This window comes from Amphiprion ocellaris, unplaced genomic scaffold (assembly GCF_022539595.1).
Source record: "Amphiprion ocellaris isolate individual 3 ecotype Okinawa unplaced genomic scaffold, ASM2253959v1 Aocel_unscaffolded138, whole genome shotgun sequence".
Classification (NCBI taxonomy): Eukaryota; Metazoa; Chordata; class Actinopteri; family Pomacentridae; genus Amphiprion; species Amphiprion ocellaris.
The window spans coordinates 1-12,500 of NW_026559298.1; the positions used below are offsets into that span (position 1 = coordinate 1).

A 12,500-nucleotide genomic window follows, 5' to 3' on the forward strand; every position below is an offset into this window, starting at 1 on the left:
CTGACCTGAGTTTATCCTTGCTGACATTGCTGAGTGGACCTGACCTGGACATGGACCTGAAATAAAGAAACCACCATAGATTAGGATGCTGGAATGAAATAAAGACAATGTTAATGTTATTAGTAACACGTATGCTTTCAATGGAATAACAACTCAAAGTTCTCGCTCTGAAAAACCCAATATTTGAGCAGAAATTCTCCCTGTAACCACAAGAGGGAAGCATGAGACCAGCTGAGTGCAGACAGCAGAGAAATCTACAGAGATTTACTGGAAAAAAACAAGCGGTCTAAAGTGAGAAGCTAAATATTCCTATATCTCAACATAGAAGGACTTGCAGATTTTCTCGGGTGTCTTTATGCTAATGAGGAGCTTCATCACCTCCAACCTCAGGCCTAGAGGAGACAGATTCAGTTTCACTACCTCATCTCAGGCTACAATTTTAAACACTAGTGTCTCCGGCAATGTTCCCTGTAATTTTTCCTGAGTGTGAGCAAACACACAAACTCCCTGAGCGTCCCTTGGACCACTGTGAGCAACATCAGACGTGTGCACTGTGGTCACACCAGCATCACATCCATTCAAGTTACATGGTTCATTAAAAGAATCAAATTACAGCATTTACATTTCTGTTAAAACACTTTGTCAACAGGAGCCAGTTGAAGGCTGCAGTGATTTTAGTGACACTACAATGTATAAGAGTGAAGTTATTGAATATTTGTCTCTCTTTACTGTTGCAGCGGTTTTGTAAATTGCAGACGGACCCTGTTCACTCCATAGACACCAATGTTATTCCTGTAGCTTGAAAGACAGCTACTTTTGATAAAACTGGGCTTGTAGCACATTGTCTGCCTTGCAACAATGGGAAAGAGGCACCGTTTATGTTTTGACAACCTATATCTAATGAGTTATTGATGCTGGAAGTCCGAATCTGTGAATATCTTTCCAACTTTACTGAACTTGGGGCCACTACCACCTAAGGAGTGATATATTTAATTTTGAAAAAAGCATTTAGCCATACTTAAAGCTTTAAGTGCTTTATTAACACGGAGCTAAAAATTTTGTATTGTTTTATTATCACAGGTTCTGTCTGAAAAGAGGTGGCATCATTTTAAACAGTGAAATCAAACTAACAAAATGTAATGACCAACCAGTGAGCAATACTGGATTCTGCACAAACATAAACAACTTTTTTTAAAATCTAAATCTTAACACAGTTAATGTATTAACTTATTTTTGTGTGTATGCATGTATTTATTGATTTATTTAGTACTGTTAACATATCAGAGTTCTGAGTGAATTTTTCTTAAGATAGGCAAAGGCCATTTATTGATTACATATAGGCTATTAAATGTTTATTAAAAACTAAAAAGCATTTTTAAAAAAACAACTTAGGCATTTATTGAGTCACTAAAATACTGTAGAGTACAGACCACATCAGCATGATTATAAGCATCCTCTGGTAAATGAACAACCAGATACTGATGTCTCTCACCATATGGACTTCAGGAGATGACTGGGGGATGATAAACTGTGACCTACTGGTTGGGTTCTCTCTGTTCTCATGTTTCTTACATGTTTGTCCCCTGACAGCCAGGTCCTAATGTTTTTTGAGCAAAACACCATACTATGACGTTTTTACAATGATGGTTCTACTATGGAACCAGTTTGACATGTTCAGGTGTTCTTTGTGTGAAAACTTAGAGATTTCAGGTATCAGAAGGTGGTTTTCAACTTTCTTTGTTAACTTTCTGCTTCAACTTTAAACTAAATTTCCTTCACTAACCCCGCCCTCTGGACTTCCAGGAAGCTGTGTTCCTATTGGCTGTCCAGGTGGCTGCTTGGTGTTATCAGGAACACCTGAGCAGCTCAGTGTCTTCCTGCTTTGTTTAGCTGCAGACAAACATTTCCTCTGCTTCTCCACCACTGAACTGGGTTTGGCTCCATTGCTTTAGTTTGTTCTTTAGACGTTGCCTTGCAGCTTCCAACAGTAAAATTGTCTTTAATGTGTTTCTTGGTGTGTTTTAGGGCTTTGTACTGGATAGTTGTCTTGGTAAATGTGGTTCTTTAGCCACAGTTAGCACATGGTGCTAATGTGTGCAGTGATTAGTGGATCTGGTGCAGCTGAGTTGTGTCTTTAACTTGGCTGTAGTGAGTCTTTAGAGGTTTTTGGTCAGACACATTCTGTATTCTTGTTTGAGAACCAACGTTGGTTGTCCAGAAGGTAAGAGTTCCTGTCCTGATTCTCTGTTCTCAGAGCTTCTCTGGTAGGCTGCAGGAGACTTTAGTGTTTGGGTTGTGCTAGTTTGGTTTTTGTATGGTTTCATTTGGACGACTATCTTGAGGCCCCTCCATGTGGTTTAGTGAGGTTTTCTGGAACAGTTCTACAAAGCAACCTGCAGCAGAAGAGACTTTGAGAGTTTTTAGGAAGTTCTGGAGACCAGACTTTAGAGCAGCAGAAACATTTGTCAGCAGTTTGAGCAGGAGAAGGTGAGCTTCAGAGTAGAAATGAGACAGAAACCTTCTTGACCTGTGTGGTGAGGTCCTGTACCAAGAGTTTGAGCAGGTTGTGAAGAGTCTGTAGTTCTTTGGTCTGAAAGCACAAGAAGAGTCGACTCATTAAAGGAGAAAACAGGAGATATTGTTGCTTCTTCTGTCGCTCTGCAGTTTCCTTAGACTGAATATCAAGTTTATATTGTAAATGATTTCCCATGTGAGCCCAAGAAGACTTCAATAAACTCCCTCCATCCCCTGGACAGATTTAATTACGATGTTAAATTTTTTTTAAAAAAATATGTTATTGAGGTTTAATCATAGTTTTAGCATAGTTTTTTCTCTTTGCTTGTTTAGTTTTGTCATGTGTGAAAGGTGCTAAACAAATAAAGTTGAATTGATAAACTGAATAATTGACTAACTCATGATTGTGACAACAGAAGTATTTTCATTGTGATTTAAGGGTTTGTTTCATTTTTAAGGTTGGGATTAAAATCTTGACAGAAAAAAAAATTAAAGAAATAAACTACATTTTAAAAAAAAGCAATTAAATCAAAGGAAAAAAACATTTAATACAATAAAACTTTTAAAAAGAAAATTAAATATCAAATACAATTAAATGATATTAAACAGACAAAATATTTAATTAGATAATTAAACAGAAGATACAAAACATGTAATTATGAAATTAAAGTTTATTAAACAAAATATTAAACATTAAAGATGAAATATTTTAGATAATTAAACATTAAAAAATACAATTAAACAAGAAGAGTATTAAACATTAAAAAAAATACAAAACATTTAATTAGATTATTAAACCTTTAAAAAGATGAAACATTTAATTTAAAAAAATGTTTAATTAGAAAATTAAATCTTAAAGACAATAAAACTTTAAATAGGAATTAAACAGAAAATACAATGAAGCATTTAAAAAGAAAATTAAACATTAAAAGGTGGTAAAACATTTAAAAAGAAAAACCTTAAAGATTTAATCGAAAAATTGAACATTGGGAAAGAAAAGGAAATTTTTCAAACAAGCCGAATAATCATTTGAAAAAACAATTAAACATTAAAAAGACAAAACATTTGGAAATCAAATCAGACATTAGAAAAGAATAAAAGGTGAGAAAAGAGCAAAACTAAACATTTAAGAAGAATCAAACTAAAGACAAAACATTTGAAAAGATACCAGTTAGACTTTAGAAATCAAATTAAACAGAAGAGACAATAAAACGATCAAAAAGAGCAAAAACATCAAGTTGTTTCTTCAAACATTTCCTCTTTCTATGTTCTTGGTTTGATTGTGGACAGATTTACTAAGACCTCATTTCAGAAAACTGCTTTCCAGATAAAGTCTACTAGTAGTTGAAGGCATCGATCAAACTAATGTTACCTTCTGATCTCCACAAACTTTACTGTTCAGTGAAGAGAATCAAAGTTTATTGAGGATTTCTAAAAAACCCACAGGTGAAGGTCTGAGAAGAACTCAGATGGATGATCTAAATGTGAAATCAAGACTCATGGTCACAAGTTTTAAGGCTTCTGTTAACCAGAAAGTTCAAACTAACAGAGAAGTACTGAGAAACTTTAAAGATTTCAGTCCTCAGACTGTCTGAAGGTTCAAACTAACAGAGAAGTACTGAGAAACTTTAAAGATTTCAGTCCTCAGACTGTCTAAAGGTTCAAACTAACAGAGAAGTACTCAAGAACTTCTAAGATTTCAGTCTTCAGAGTGTCTGAAGGTTCAAACTAACAGAGAACTACTCAGGAACTTAGAAGATATCAGTCCTTGGACTGTCTGAAAGTTCAATCTAACAGAGAACTACTGTGGGACTTCGAAAATTTCAGCCCTCAGACTGTGTGAAAGCTCAGGTCCTGAGGACTCGGGAGGTGTGGAGGCTTTGGAAAGTCTTGGAACTGAGGGTTCAACCCTCCAGAACAAAGGCTGAAGTCCAACCTCCTGAGAAAAACGGTCGAGTCGAGACCCGAGTTAAAAAAAAAACTCGAAAACGACAAAAAATAGATGATAAATGCGCAAAAAAAAGAAGAATTTGTATCTGAGCGTGTAGCTCAGGAGGTAAGAAGATGGACTACCAAGCGGAGGGTCGCAGGTTCAAGACCCACCACCGGCACTTTTCTTTCTTTGTCTTTGTCAGGATTTTAATGAAAATTTAAGAAGTGTCTGGTCTTGAACCAGCGACCTGCAGCTCCATAGGCAAATCCTTAACTCACTGAGCTACAGATCAGATAAAAAGAAATAAATTCGTCGTCCCTTTGGCATCGTAGTTCCTCAAGTGACCACATGGGTGGAGCCAAGGCGGAGTCTGGGTGGAGTCAGGGCGGAGAGTAGGTGGGGAGGTGGGTGGCGGCCTCCCCCCTCTACTCCCCCACCTCCCCCCACCGCCCACCACACCTTCCCCCGCCCGACGAGTTTTTCGAGTCTCCACGAGTTCTTCGAGTCTCCACAGGTTTTCCCGAGTTTCTGGAGTTTCCACCAGGTTGGAGGCAGAACAAGTTGTCATGAAGAGGTGTTGAAGTCGGTCAGGATGGACTGACTTTTTACAGCAACTAGAAGGAACATGACTAGAAGAGCAGGTCTTTAACCACCATCCATAAAATCCAGAGAAATGAAGGGAGGTCAACTTTTATCAACCTCCATTCAGATGTTCAACTTCATATCTTTACTTTGACATTTTTAGCACCACAAACCTTTAGTATCACACTTTATTATCATTTATTAGGACTTTAATGGAATCCACCAGCAGATTTACTTTTTGTTGACAAACTTTATTCTTGTGTCGTGGGACTGCAGTATTTAAAACTCTTCCTTCTATTTGACCTCATGTTTATTAGTTTTAGTGGAGAAAGTTATTTTAATTGTCGATTAATCTCTTAAAAACCAAATAATAAATTGGGTTAGTCAAGAGGATTAAATTTCTTACTTTGTCATATTTTAAGTATGACAAAAAAATATATAAAAATAAAGCGTCTTGAGACAATTTGACCTGTAACTGGCGTTATATAAATAAAATAGATTTTAAATTGTATGTATCTTGTAATTTTGGAGTAATTCAGCCATATATGTTGAAAAACACATTTTCTTTGTCCATTAATCTGTCGTTTTCTCCAGTAATTCATTTCTTGTTTTGGTTTATAAAATGTCAAACCCAAATATATTCAGTTTACTGTCATAAAAATCAAAAAAATTTACATTCATGATGCAGGAATCAGGCAGTTTTTCACTTTTTATCTTAGTTTAGTCAGAAAGATAGTTGATAATGTGTGAATTGTTGCAGCTTGTGAGCCGTAAAAGGTTTTAATCTTTGGGGCCGAGTGTCAAAAAACATTTCGAAACCAACATCAACAAAACACAACAAAGATTTGAACATCATTAAAGGGAAATCCAACTTTTGCATGACAATGTCTAATTAAAGGACATTTATTTCCAGTGTAAATGTGTGATATTCATCCTCTGGAGCTTTCTCTTCACATCGTCTTCCACCTGGACTGGTTTGGTCGGGAGCATGTGCAACAAACATTTGAAAAACTGCACTTTAACATCAATGAATGACACTGAAGTTTAATCTCTACATAAATGAGACTGAGTCTGGATGTGCTGCTCTGTCATTAACTCCTAAGTTTAGGGAAAGTTCAAACAAAAGAAGACAGTTCAGATAAGACTTGAGAATGAGCTTATTTTGAACAAACATCTCAGACTTTCTGAGCTTCAGCACCTCTAGCAAGATATTTTAACAACAAGCAACTCAAGAGATCCAGAAGTTGGAGAGAGTTAGCTTTAGCTGAGCCAAAGAACATGTGGGACGCTAACCTAGCAAACATTTCAGACTTTTCTCTGTGAATTCTTGGAAATAATTTCCTATTTAATGACAGAGCTACACATCTTAACTCAGTCTCATTAAAACAGACTCTAATTCAGTGTCATCCATCCATATTAAAGTGCAGTTACCCAAAATGTTTGTTGCATGAGCTCCAACAAAACCTGTCCAGGTAGAAGGCCACTTTGACAAACAGGAAGTGGAAGATTCCAAGCAGATTTATAGAAGGGGGAACCGGACTGTACTAAGTGTGGTCGAGTATAGAGGGGTGTTTTGTGGGTTTTTAAGGCTGATAATGATTATTAGTGAGACATCTGGAGTAGATATTCATTTTCAGTAAATGAAAGTATTTAAAATCTTGAGTTAAACTTAGAAGAACACAAACTCTAACAGAAAACATTGTTGATACGTTTTTGTTTTGTTTACAGATGTTAAGTTAAAGGAGTTTTATTCATGACGTATAACCAATCAAATCACTCCAGAAGACAGAGCGACCACAGGTAGATAAAGGTTCAGAGCCAAAGTAGCGCCATTTTTAAATGTATTTATTACCATAAATCAGTAAAAAATAAAATACTGATAATCAGTAAATCAGTCAGCCCACAATTACTACAATTCTACAATGTACGTCTCTTTCCTTTGACTTGTTATTTGTACAATATACGATGTATATGATGGTGTTTTTTCATAGCAAAGGCTATACTATGATGTTTTCTAAGAGACATATGATGCTACTCTGTTCTGGCCCTGGGCCACTGCACTCCTCCTCTGTTGTTTTCTGGATTGTACTCAGCTGCATGTCTTCATCCACCCGGCCTCCGTTGACTCGTCCCGCCTGCCGTCGCTGGAGCTGAAGCTGGATTGGAACAGACCAAAGTACAGTCCAATCACGATGGCAGCTCCCTCTCAAAAGGCTCCTTCATCTGGCAGGTGGCGGCACTTCTTCTGAGGGGAAGCTGAGCTGGTCCAGCAGAACTTTGGAGATGTGTTCCAGTGGTTGGTGGATGTGTGGGGAGATAGAGAGGAACCTTTGAATTGTTCAGAAAGGAAAACAGGAAACCCATTGGTAGTTTTAGTTTAGGCTGGTGCTGCTGTGTGTTTTTGGGTTTTAAGAGGTGAACAGGAAGAGTGTTTTTTTTGTATTGATTATCTTTTACTTTGTTCCTGGTTGGAATGCCCATCAGTGTCAACATGAAGTTCACTTTTAGTTCTGTTTATTTATTTTTACTTTACTAACACCCATTTGTTTTTAACCGCCTCACATGTTGTGTTGTTGTAAACTTACTCTTTCAAATAAATACTCGTCTAACCCTCTGGAAACCAGCGTTTGGACTGTTTTTGTGTTGCTCCTCACCTACTGACAGCTGTGGACTAAAGGCTATACTCTGACGTTTTTAGAGCGACATGCTATACTATGATGTTTGTTGGGCGACACGCTATACTATAGGCTTTTTTAATTGACATATTACTGTGACGTTTTTTTTGTTTTAGTTTTTTTAGCAACATATAAGAATTCAAACAGTTTTAAAAGTTACTATACTTTTACTTGTGCAATGAAATTATTATTCTATGGCATTTTTTAGATGACATATTATACTCTGATGTTTTCTTGAATTACATACTATTTTGACAATATACTGCACTATGACATTTTTTGAACCACATATCATACATGAAAATTTTAGGCAACATCCTATCATTTGGCGCTTTTTGAACCACATAATAATCTATGTTTTTTTTTTCTTGCCAACATGCTGTACTATGAACTACAGGCCATACTATGTTATTCTTGAGTAAAGCATACTATACTTTGACATTTTCTGAACTACATCCTATACTATGGCGTTATACACAGAGTGCTTTGGTTACATGTTGATTTATAATCTAGATTTTTTTCTGTATTGTTTTTTGACGGGATTACCACAGACCTGACTGTGAACACCGTTGACACCCACCTGAGGGAGACGCTGTCTAAGATCTCAAGGCTGCTTGGTCGTGATCTTTCTGGCATGTACTCTTCCAAGATGAGCCGGGAAGTTTAACACTGATGGAATGACACCAGGTCTAAGCCGACAAACTTCCAATTCCTCCTCAACCCATAGTCTCTGGGAAACCTACATGGAGTAAGAAAAGAAGACAGAGAAGTAAATAAGTCTGTACACAACATATTAAAAAGAAATCATGCTAATAATTTAAGTACAAAGAACCGAATTCGCCAATATACTGGAGACCAGAGCTATTTAATTTGATAAGTATAACCTTGTTTAGTAACATTTCAATTATTTGAGAGCAGTCCTAAAGAACTGCCTGTAATCCCAATCATCACCTATGAAAAGTCATTCCAAGTTTCCTTGTCTCAATCGTACGATGTAGTGTGTAACTGTATGCAGCACAGTGAGCCGGCATACTTGTTTACGTTTTCACTCCGTCTACATCAACAGAATGCACTGAAACTTTGCCCCCACTAGCTTAGCCTCGCTGTAGCACGCAGCTCAAAGGGGCGTGTCCTATCTACTCATTCATATCTATGAGAACAACGATGGCTACACATAAGGACGCCTGAAGTTGATTAGCTGCTTAAATACCATTATATACAGTCTATGGTAAATACGTATGTGAATCACATCATTGGCTGCAGCAGCCAGTCACCGGTCACTCACTAACTCACATTGAAAAATAGCACAGAATGAATTGTTACGTGTTTATTTTATTTACAATTTAGGTTGGATTATTTTTTTTTGTGCGCAGCGCAGATTTTCTGTGCGCGGAGACCGTGTCAGCAGTGCGCAATTGCGCACGCGAGCAGCTTAGAGGGAACAGTGGTCTCCGGTATGATACTGAAAAACTCCTAAAATATGCTGCATCATATCATCCTGAGACCCAGCCTATTCATGTCCATGTCCTCTGTACTAGACATTTGTTTTTGTTCTTTATCTTTTAACTCATTTGAGCTACCCCACTAAATCCTGATGTGCTTAATAGAGGACATCCTGGTCTTTCCAATGATATCTCCAGTGATTGGGTGGGATGAGGGGAACTTCGTTTTCACACTGAGACAAAATGGAGACTGCAGCAAAATTTCACCACAAGAGAAAAGTTAAGTCAAAAATTGTTAAGATATTGTTGTTTTACTGATGGTAGTCATATATTTTCTTGTTTATGAACACGTCAGGAATTATAAATTGGGGTCAGAGTTCAGTTAAAAGTTTTGTCAGGAAAAATAATCTCCCCTTTATGAATATTAGCTGTTAAGGACATCAGAATGATTTAATGGGGTTAGCTAATAGCTAAATAGCATACTAGTTCTTTGTTTACATTCAAAACTCATTTCTTTGTGGGGTAATAAACACACTGAATATAAAGTAATTAACCCTGTAAAACCCAGAAAGACATCAGTTTCATTTTTTTTTTTTTTTGTTGAGCTGAGAGTACAAACCCAAATACAACAACAAAAAAAGACATTTGACAAGTAAAATTTTGCTTCTTTTTTTCCTCCAATATTTGGATTTATACCTATATATATTAAATTTTTTTGTTATTTTTTCTATATTTGTGTATATATATATATATATATATATATATATATATATATATATATATATATATATATATAGTTTTGCTATTTTTTTGGCTTATTGTTCTATATTTAGGTCTTACAGAGTTAACGTAATAAATAGTTGTTTATTACTATGTTTCATCCAACCTCCTAATTTTTTACACTGTTGCTATTGAATTTAGTTTCTTAAAGTTTCATTAGAAAATGGATTGACATTCTTGTTTTCTTGTTTTGATTTCGAAGTGTTGCTGTTATTTTTTTTATGGTAAAATTGTTCTGTTGTTTCTAAAATAAAATATTAGTATAAAATTCAAAATTTTGAGTTGTTGTTTTAGCTACAAAAAGGCAGGAAATCACAAAAAAAGTTCCATTGAAAGACACTTTTTTCCCTTGGTTCTCAGGAGGATGTAACCAAGATGGAGAAAAATATATTTACAGTAGTGATGTCAGTGTTACATCTTAAAAAAGAGATGCAGAAATATACCAAATCCATCAAAGAGTTCGTTTTCTATTGAACGAAGTGAACAAAAATTGACGATAGAAGGAAAACATGATATCGTTTACATTTAAGAAGCAAAAAGCAAAGATTTTTCTAGCATCTGAGTTGAAAACATTCCATTCAATCTGACAGGAAATTCTTCTTTCTGCTTTACCAGAGCTTATTATGAAACACCCTGGTCTAAACCTGACCACATGGTGGCGCTGTAGAGCTGCGTAAACCCTCCAACCATGTGCTCTTTCAGCCTCCCCTCCTCCTCCTGCCGGTGTGTCATCACGCAGATATGTGGAGTTTATCAAGGCAATTCCTTTTATAATCCTCCTGATGCTCGTTGCCGGTGTTTTATCTGTTTAATAGCATTTTGCTGCTACACGCCGTAAAAAACACCCTTTTTATTGTGGCACCAAACACATTGTTTGGGGAATTGACCCTGCCTGGGTAATGAACAGCACTGAATTTGCAGCCAGTTATAAAAAAAAAAAAAAAACAAAAAAAAAACACAGGAGGGGGCAGAAGGGGAGGAGAGTGGAGGAGGTGAGGAGGGGGAGACAATTTAAACCCAAAGAGGAGAGGAGGAATATTTTACAAGAGGGGGGAGGAAGGCTACTCTCCACGTCCCATTAGGGGTTTTAACGCCACTGGTTTTTAGTTGTGTTGTGTCTTTTCACTCATCCAGTTCAGCATTTTACCCTCTCTTTAAATGCCATTTTGGTAACTTGATATTTATACATATATTTCTGAAATAAAAAAAGAAATTTGCTGTAATATAAAGGTGAAAAGACAAGAAATAAATTCAGCCAAATCTAAATAAATGAGAGGTGGAATATAATGACCATGCTCCCCTATGCAAGGGCTCATTAAATAGTCACCTATGGGAGACGTTATCCACCACCATCATGACAAATAGAGAAATATCTTGTGGAAGGTGCAGCAGAATATCACAAAGGTGGAGCATCTAACCTAAAAAGGACTAAACCTGATGTTTGTGGTGAACCTTATTCACAATCTAAGCACTGAAGCAGCTCAATAAAACGACAAACCCGGCCTTGTTTACTGCCACTCTTCAACTGGATGGTTTTCTAAGACCAAATTTATGGACAGTGTTCAGAAGGTGATAGTAAATGTAGAGTAATTTCAGGGACAACCACACCTAAAATGAGATCAATGAAGCAATAAGGCAACTAGTTCTCCAATGAAAAGACAAATACAAACCAGACATGGAAGCATTTTCCTGTTCGGATGCCCAGAACAACAGGACAACACCATCTATCAGCAGAAAACTTCCTGCCACAAAAATCCAACAGTTTTCTTTCTGTGGTTCAGGTTTGGCGAGGATTATGAGATTGGTTACGAACGCTGACTGTTGGGAAGCACCAAAGTCTGACTGACACATCCAACCACCTTCCCTCCATATGCACTCAGGCATGCATGTAATCGCCGGTTCATGGGCTCTTATTATATGAAATATGGAAATGTGCCATTTGACCAGCCATCCGGTGCCTTTAAATTCTAAAAAATGTGCCAACTGATCGCCCTTACAGGTAAAACACCGTCTATTTAAACTACAGCATCACTGACACACATGTTAAAGACCAATTCTGATGAAAATCATGTTTTGTTTTTTACCAAAGTATAATCTCTTTATATAATGTTTCTGAATATGCTAGAGAACATACGCCACACCATGACTGAGCATTTCCACCTTAAAACTGTGTATTCACCAATGATCAGGTCAAAAACACGGATTCTTGAGTCAATCCTGTCTGCAAGGTGTGGGTTTCTGTGTCAGCATCAGTTTCCAGTTAAGCCTAAATGGATCCAATACTACAAGTTAGTACCATCTATCAGCACCGGTAAAACTGGTTGGAACTGGCTGCCGCAAAAACCAAACACTTTTCTGCTGTGGTTCAGGTTTGGTGAGGATTATGAGATTGGTTACTAACGCTGACTGCTGGGAAGCACCAAGAAAGGAACGACGGTCTCTGAAAATCCAAAGTCTGACTGACACATCTAACCACCTTCCCTCCATATAAACCCAGGCATGCATGTCATCGCCGGTTCATGGGCTCCTATTATATGAAATATGGAAATGTGCCATTTGACCAGTCATCCGGTG

At 36.9% G+C, this 12,500-nt stretch overlaps 1 long non-coding RNA gene across 1 annotated transcript in view; it reads right to left on the minus strand.

Annotated features, from left to right (window-relative positions):
* Positions 1-6,858: 6,858 nt before the first annotated feature.
* LOC129348399 (uncharacterized) overlaps positions 6,859-12,500 on the minus strand; it is a 24,335-nt gene continuing 18,693 nt past the window's right edge. The window contains exons 2-3 of the long non-coding RNA XR_008600923.1: positions 8,285-8,443; positions 6,859-7,357 (exon numbers count right to left, since the gene is read on the minus strand). This is a non-coding gene — a long non-coding RNA (uncharacterized LOC129348399). The remainder of the gene's footprint in view (positions 7,358-8,284; positions 8,444-12,500) is intronic.